This window comes from Chiloscyllium plagiosum, chromosome 19, assembly GCF_004010195.1.
Source record: "Chiloscyllium plagiosum isolate BGI_BamShark_2017 chromosome 19, ASM401019v2, whole genome shotgun sequence".
Classification (NCBI taxonomy): domain Eukaryota; kingdom Metazoa; phylum Chordata; class Chondrichthyes; order Orectolobiformes; family Hemiscylliidae; genus Chiloscyllium; species Chiloscyllium plagiosum.
Window position 1 is genome coordinate 14,845,321 of NC_057728.1, and position 6,307 is coordinate 14,851,627.

At 41.7% G+C, this 6,307-nt stretch overlaps 1 protein-coding gene across 2 annotated transcripts in view; it reads right to left on the reverse strand.

The window, feature by feature from the left end:
• Positions 1-6,289, reverse strand: part of LOC122559535 (ankyrin repeat and SOCS box protein 15-like) — a 41,634-nt gene extending 35,345 nt beyond the window's left edge. For both annotated transcript variants that reach the window (XM_043709146.1, XM_043709145.1), the window contains exon 1: positions 6,227-6,289. The gene's annotated coding sequence lies outside the window, so the exon portion shown is untranslated. The remainder of the gene's footprint in view (positions 1-6,226) is intronic.
• Positions 6,290-6,307: the final 18 nt, after the last annotated feature.

The following is a 6,307-nucleotide window of genomic DNA, read 5'->3' on the forward strand; positions in this document are numbered from 1 at the left end:
GTCCTGGGCCTCCTTCACCGCCACTCCCTCACCACCAGATGCCTGGAGGAAGAACGCCTCATCTTCTGCCTCGGAACACTTCAACCCCAGGGCATCAATGTGGATTTTAACAGTTTCCTCATTTCCCCTTCCCCCACCTCATCCTAGCTTCTAACCTCCAGCAACTCGATCCCCTGACCTGTCCGGACTTGTCCGACCTGCCCAGCTCCTTTTCCACCTATCCACTCCACCCTCTCCTCCCTGACCTATCACCTTCATCTCCTTCCCCACTGACCTATTGTACTCTATGCCACTCTCTCCCCACCCCCACCCTCCTCTAGCTTATCTCTCCACGCTTCAGGCTCTCTGCCTTTATTCCTGATGAAGGGCTTTTGCCCGAAACGTCGATTTTGCCTGTCTTCGGATGCTGCCTGAATTGCTGTGCTCTTCCAGCACCACTGATCCAGGTCCTGGAGGGGTTATCCACCTTTATGCGTTTCAAGACATCCAGCACTTCCTCCTCTATAATATGGACATTTTGCAAGGTGTCACCATCTATTTCCCTACATTCTATATCTTCCATACCCTTTTCCACAGTAAATACTGATGCAAAATACTCATGTACTATCTCGCCCATTTTCTGCAGCTCCATACAAAGGCCACTTTGCTGATCTTTGAAGGGCTCTATTCTCTCTTTAGTTACCTTTTTGTCCTTAATGTATTTGTAAAAACCCTTTGGATTGTCCTTTATTTTATTTGCCAAAACTATCTCATGTCCCCTTTTTGCCCTTCTGATTTCCCTCTTAAATATATTCCTACTGCCTTTACACTCTTCTAAGGATTCACTCGATCTATCCTGTCTATACCTTTCATATGCTTCCTTCTTTTCTTAACCAAACGCTCAATTTCTTTAGTCATCCAGCATTCCCTATACCTACCAGCCTTGCCTTTCACCCTAACAGGAATATAGTTTCTCTGGATTCTCATTATCTCATTTCTGAAGGCTTCCCATTTTCCAGCCGTCCCTTGATCTGCAATCATCTGCCACCAGTCAACTTTCAAAAGTTCTTGCCTAATACCATCAAAATTGGCCTTTCTCCAATTTAGGACTTCAACTTTTAGATCTGGTCTATCCTTTTCCATCACTATTTTAAATCTAATAGCATTATGGTCGCTGGCCCCAAAGTGCTCCCCCACTGACACCTCAGTCACCTGCCTTGCCTTATTTCCCAAGAGTCGGTCAAGTTTTGCACCTTCTCTAGTAGGTACATCCACATACTGAATCAGAAAAATTTCTTGTACACACTTAACAAATTCCTCTCCATCTGAACTCTTAATGCTAACTTCAAGAACTTCTCCACTCATTCATTGTGCATCTTATATAGCCCTCTCCATTGATTCCCTGGGTTGAAGGATCCCGAAGCAGAAGACAAGGCATTCTTCCTCCAGGCATCGGGTGAGGGCATCAATGTGGACTTCGCCAATTTCCTCATTTCCCCTCCCCCCACCTTACCCCATTTCCAACTTTCCAGCTTAGCCCTCATGACCTGTCCCACCTGTCAATCTTCCTTTTTACCTATCAGCTCCACCCTCCTCTCTGACCTATCACCTTTACCCCCACCTCCATCCACCTATTGAACTTTCAGCTACCTTCTCCCCAGCCCTACCACTCTCCCATTTACCTCTACACCCCTAAAGGCTCCCAGCCTCATTCCTGATGAAGGGCTCCGGCCTGAAATGTCGATTAAACTTCCACTGGTTGCTTCTCTCTAATGAGACAGTAGATCTATAGCCCGGTAGGATTATATTACCCTTACTTCCTTTTTTTTTAAGATGGTATACTTAAAACCCATTTCTTTCACCAGGACTTTGGTCATGTGCTCTGATAACTCCAGCTTAGACTCAGCCTCCAGGTTTCTCATTGTGCCCAAATATTATAGATGTTACCAAAGTGCAAGTTGTGACTGAAAGGATTTTTAAAAGTGGAATGTGATGGATAAAACTGTGGTCAGAATGCAGCAACATATAGGCAGGTGACCCATCAAAAAGTGATTAGCTGTATCTTGCATTTTATTACTTTTCATTCTGCCTCTTTTTTTTGTTTGGAAATTTGATGTCTGACTTTCTCTCCTCCTCTTTGTAGAAAGAATTGCAAAGTAATTATTTGACAAGGTTGCCATTTCATTAGACCCAGACATTTTCGAGTGGGCCAGAACTTACATAACTTGCAGCTATCTGAAATAAAAATCTTATTCAATGTACTATTAGCAGTTTTATAGTCAACATATCTGTCAGTGTCTCTCCTTTACTTTCAATACTGTTGCTTACTGGATTCCTTTTTTTTGCTGATCTTTAACGTTATTCTTCACACGTCTTAATAATCATTGGCCCAGATTAATCAGTCAGTGCCACTTGCCTTGATGAAAGCTGCCCTTAAAGATCTCTGTGGCATGGATTTGACCTTTCTTGACCTTAATTTGAATCTGACAAGTTAAGGGGATCTCCAGACATCCCGCAATAATGATCTCATCAGACAGTAAGCAGCCAATCACTTAGGTATATTCTCAGAGGCAGTAAACCAGGAAGTAAAATGCTATGAAAAATGCATTTAAAGAGGTGAAAGACAATCAGAGATCAAAACAAAGTTTGAGCTACAGTTATTTGTAACTGAAATAGCAAAACAAACTTTGAAACATATGGCATTAAATACTATGGAATTGTGATTTGGAGAAGCCGGTGTTGGACTGGGTGTTACAGACTTAAAGATCACTCAACACCAGGTTATAGTCCAACAGGTTAATTTGGAAGCACTAGCTTTCAGAGCACTGTTCCTTCATCAGGTGATTGTGGAGTATAAGATTGTAAGAAACAGAATTTATAGCAAAAGTTTACAGTGTGGTGTAACTGAAATAATATATTGAAAAAGACCTGGATTGTTTGTTAAGTCTCTCATCTGTTAGAATGGCCATGTTGGTCTCAGTTCAGAATCTTACATGGATTCATGCAGTGTTTGAGCGAAGTAAAATGTAACTCTGCAAGTACAAATTCACCCCAAAAACCTATATGTGTATGCATGTGTGTGGGCAGTGGGGGGGGGGAGGAGTTGTGTCTGTGTGTGAGAGAGTGCATGTGCGTATAAAGGGGTATAGGTCTGTGAGAGGGTGCATGTTTGAGTGTGCAAGTGTATGTGTGAGCATATGAGAGAAGGTCTGCAGCCATGTGTGTATCTATAGGAGTGTCTGTGTGTGAATATAGTGCAATGGGTTCACCTGTAGTGTGACATGAACCCAAGATCCCGGTTGAGGCCATCCTATAGGTACCGAATTTGGCTATCAACCTCTGCTCGGCCACTTTTCGTTGCTGCCTATCTCGAAGTCTGCCTTGGAGGATGGTCACATGAAGGTCTGAGGTCGAACGTTGGACTATAACCTGGTGTTGTGTGATTTTTAACTATGGAATTGTGGTAATGGAAAAATTTTCCATTGGGTTTCCAAGGGCAGAAAGGTCATTCAATTATAGTCATGATGTGGTATTGCCTCACTACTAAAGCATAATTTTTAAAAATACCAGTATAATAACATATTATGTTCTCATCAAATCAGTGATTTCTCAAGATTTTCATCTGCAGAGACTTCAAAAGTACACCCAACAGTGTCGCATGTAAACACAGAAAACAACAGAGATTTATGCATTTAGTTGAGTGTTTGCTGATGTCAGCAGTTGCTGTCAGCTTTGCAGAGTCATGATAGTGAATGGTGACTGTTGCTGTTCTGCCAAGTGATTTATATTTTCTTCTGTTTAACCCATAAGGCTAATCCTTCCTAGCATTAACAGTGCAGAGGATTTATTTCTTTTCTTCATGATGTATGTTTTAGTAGTGCATTTTCTTTACTAATTAGCTTTTCAATCTCAGTGCCTTCATCCTTATTTCATCCGCTGTGCAAAGCCAAAACAAGATTTGAGGAAAAATAATTATAAAATGTGATTAACATGATATTTTAAACAATAACAGTTAGTTGCCAATGTATTGGTGATTTATGCAAAAGTTCAGAGGTGATGCTGCATTGCATCCCTAGTCTTGTTATGTTAAAACAAAAGGCTGATGACACAATATTACACTTCAAATGGCAAACTCTGAAGTGATAAAATTAGGTTGAAAAGTTAGTTAAAATACAATGTTTTTCAAGATTGACAGAAAAGCAGAAATTAAAGAAATTTTGGTGAGGCTACAGCTGGAATTCATGCTTATTACATAGACAGAGTTTTAATTAAGAACCCAGCCAAAAGTGTGTGATGACCATCAAATTACCAATGAAGTATGGGCAATGTACCAACTGGAGCAAATGTTTAAACTGGTGGTCTTTTTAGACTGTACATAGTTTATGTAGACAGATTGTGGTGATGTTCACTTCTTTTATCGTATAGTGTTTCTACTTGCAAGTGAATCTTCAGAATGTGACATGTCAAAAGGAAAAAGTAGGATTTGTTACCCTTTTCCATATTTACAAAAAATGAATCTTTAATTCAAGATAATTAGGTAAACATCCAAATCCTTTAATGTAATTTTTAAAATTAATCAAAACAAAAAGAGATCCCATGACCATGTTTGGAGAGTATACTGAGGTAGTCAATACTTATCCTCAATAATGGTCAGTAAAATAGATTTATTTCATTGAAAATAACAAAACTCTCACAAACAGCAAACTCAAAATTGCTTAATTAACTACAAAACAACATATTGAGGTTGTAGAAGTTGGAGTACAATTGCAATTGTTTTTTACTTGTTCTCATACTACTTTGTAGCCAAAAATATGGAAGGTTATGCACATTTCATTAGTAACATGAAGAAGTTTGATCAAGTTGCAATTGATTTTCAAGTTTGGTAGCATCAGAATGCAAATATCAAAAAGACACATTAATGCATGTATGCTTTAATACAACAGTAGATTACTGCACTCCATGCAGGTTCACAAATTATAAGTATTCACTCAGTGCTTTGTGATTCATGCAGCTTTATTGTTATATTCACAGGAGAAAGCTCTGCAGCAGCACACATTTTGCAACATAACTCCACAAACACAAGTACAGAGAATCTGACAAAATAAAATGCATTATTCTATTGAGAAAGAAACATGCTGAATTGCGTCAGGGAAATGTTGCCAGGCAGTGTTGATGCTGCAGTCAGGCCGAAAGACAAGATTCAAAACTGCCCCACTGTGTCAGCATGGCTTTTGGTTGCCTGAGGAAGACTGTGCTTGAAGACCACGCGGTAGTAATAACTGCCTTCCCACATGGCTCAGAGAAATGACCATCTACAGCAGACACCTTAAAACCTTGGAAATGTACCAGTGTTACCTCCAGATGATCCTGCAAATCGATTGGCAATATAGACACACCATCACCAGTGTTCATGCTCAGGCCAACATCAAAGCATTGACCACGCTCAATCAGCTCCTCTGGGTGGTTTACATTACCCACATGCCAGACACAAAACTCCCCAAAACAAATGTTCTATTCGGAACTTGGACATGGCAAATGAGGCTCAGGTGGACAATGCAAATGCTTCAAGGACATTCCTTCAAAACCTGCTTGAAGAAATGCAGCATTCCCATCAAAACCTGGGAAATCTTGGCTCAAGACTGCCTGAATTGGAGGGAAAGAATCTGTAGGAAAGGCCTTTACACCAAAGCTCACCACTGACAGTAAAAGCATGTGCGGGATAGACCAGTACACCAAGGCTCACCACTATCAGTTAAAAAGGAGGGCGTGTTACCACTCTCTGCCATTCAGACCACACTGGAATATTCTTTTGCTTGACAACTCATTTTCAGCGTGGATACAAGTCATCCTCAATCTCGAGGGGCTGCCTCAGAAAAAGAAGAGGGCCTCCTGTCAAATGCTGACAGTTGACACCAGGGATGAGTTAACGCCTCATGTCACCAAGTACTGGGGAAAATGGGGAATGGGGATGTTGTGTGGGACCATGGCGGCAGCAGCAAACAACAATATACCCTGATGAGAGAGAGAGAGATAGTTTTCCTGCGCAAACCACAGGAGAGCATCCTTCTCAAAATCTGAGGCTGTTGGATGCTGCAGTTCAGCTCAGGGTGAGTGAGGCCTGTCCACCTGAGCTCATCACTGGGACCACTGCTCACTTACACCACACACAGAGAGAGAGAGGCACTGAGAAGGCGGGGTGGCGGTGGAGAGGGGACAGTCCGGGGGCCCATGCCCTCTCCCTCCTCACCTCCAAGGGCGCTGTCTGTCTGTCCGTCCGTGCGTGAGGCCGCGGTCTCGATCCTGGCGACCATCGATCTGCTCCCAGCTC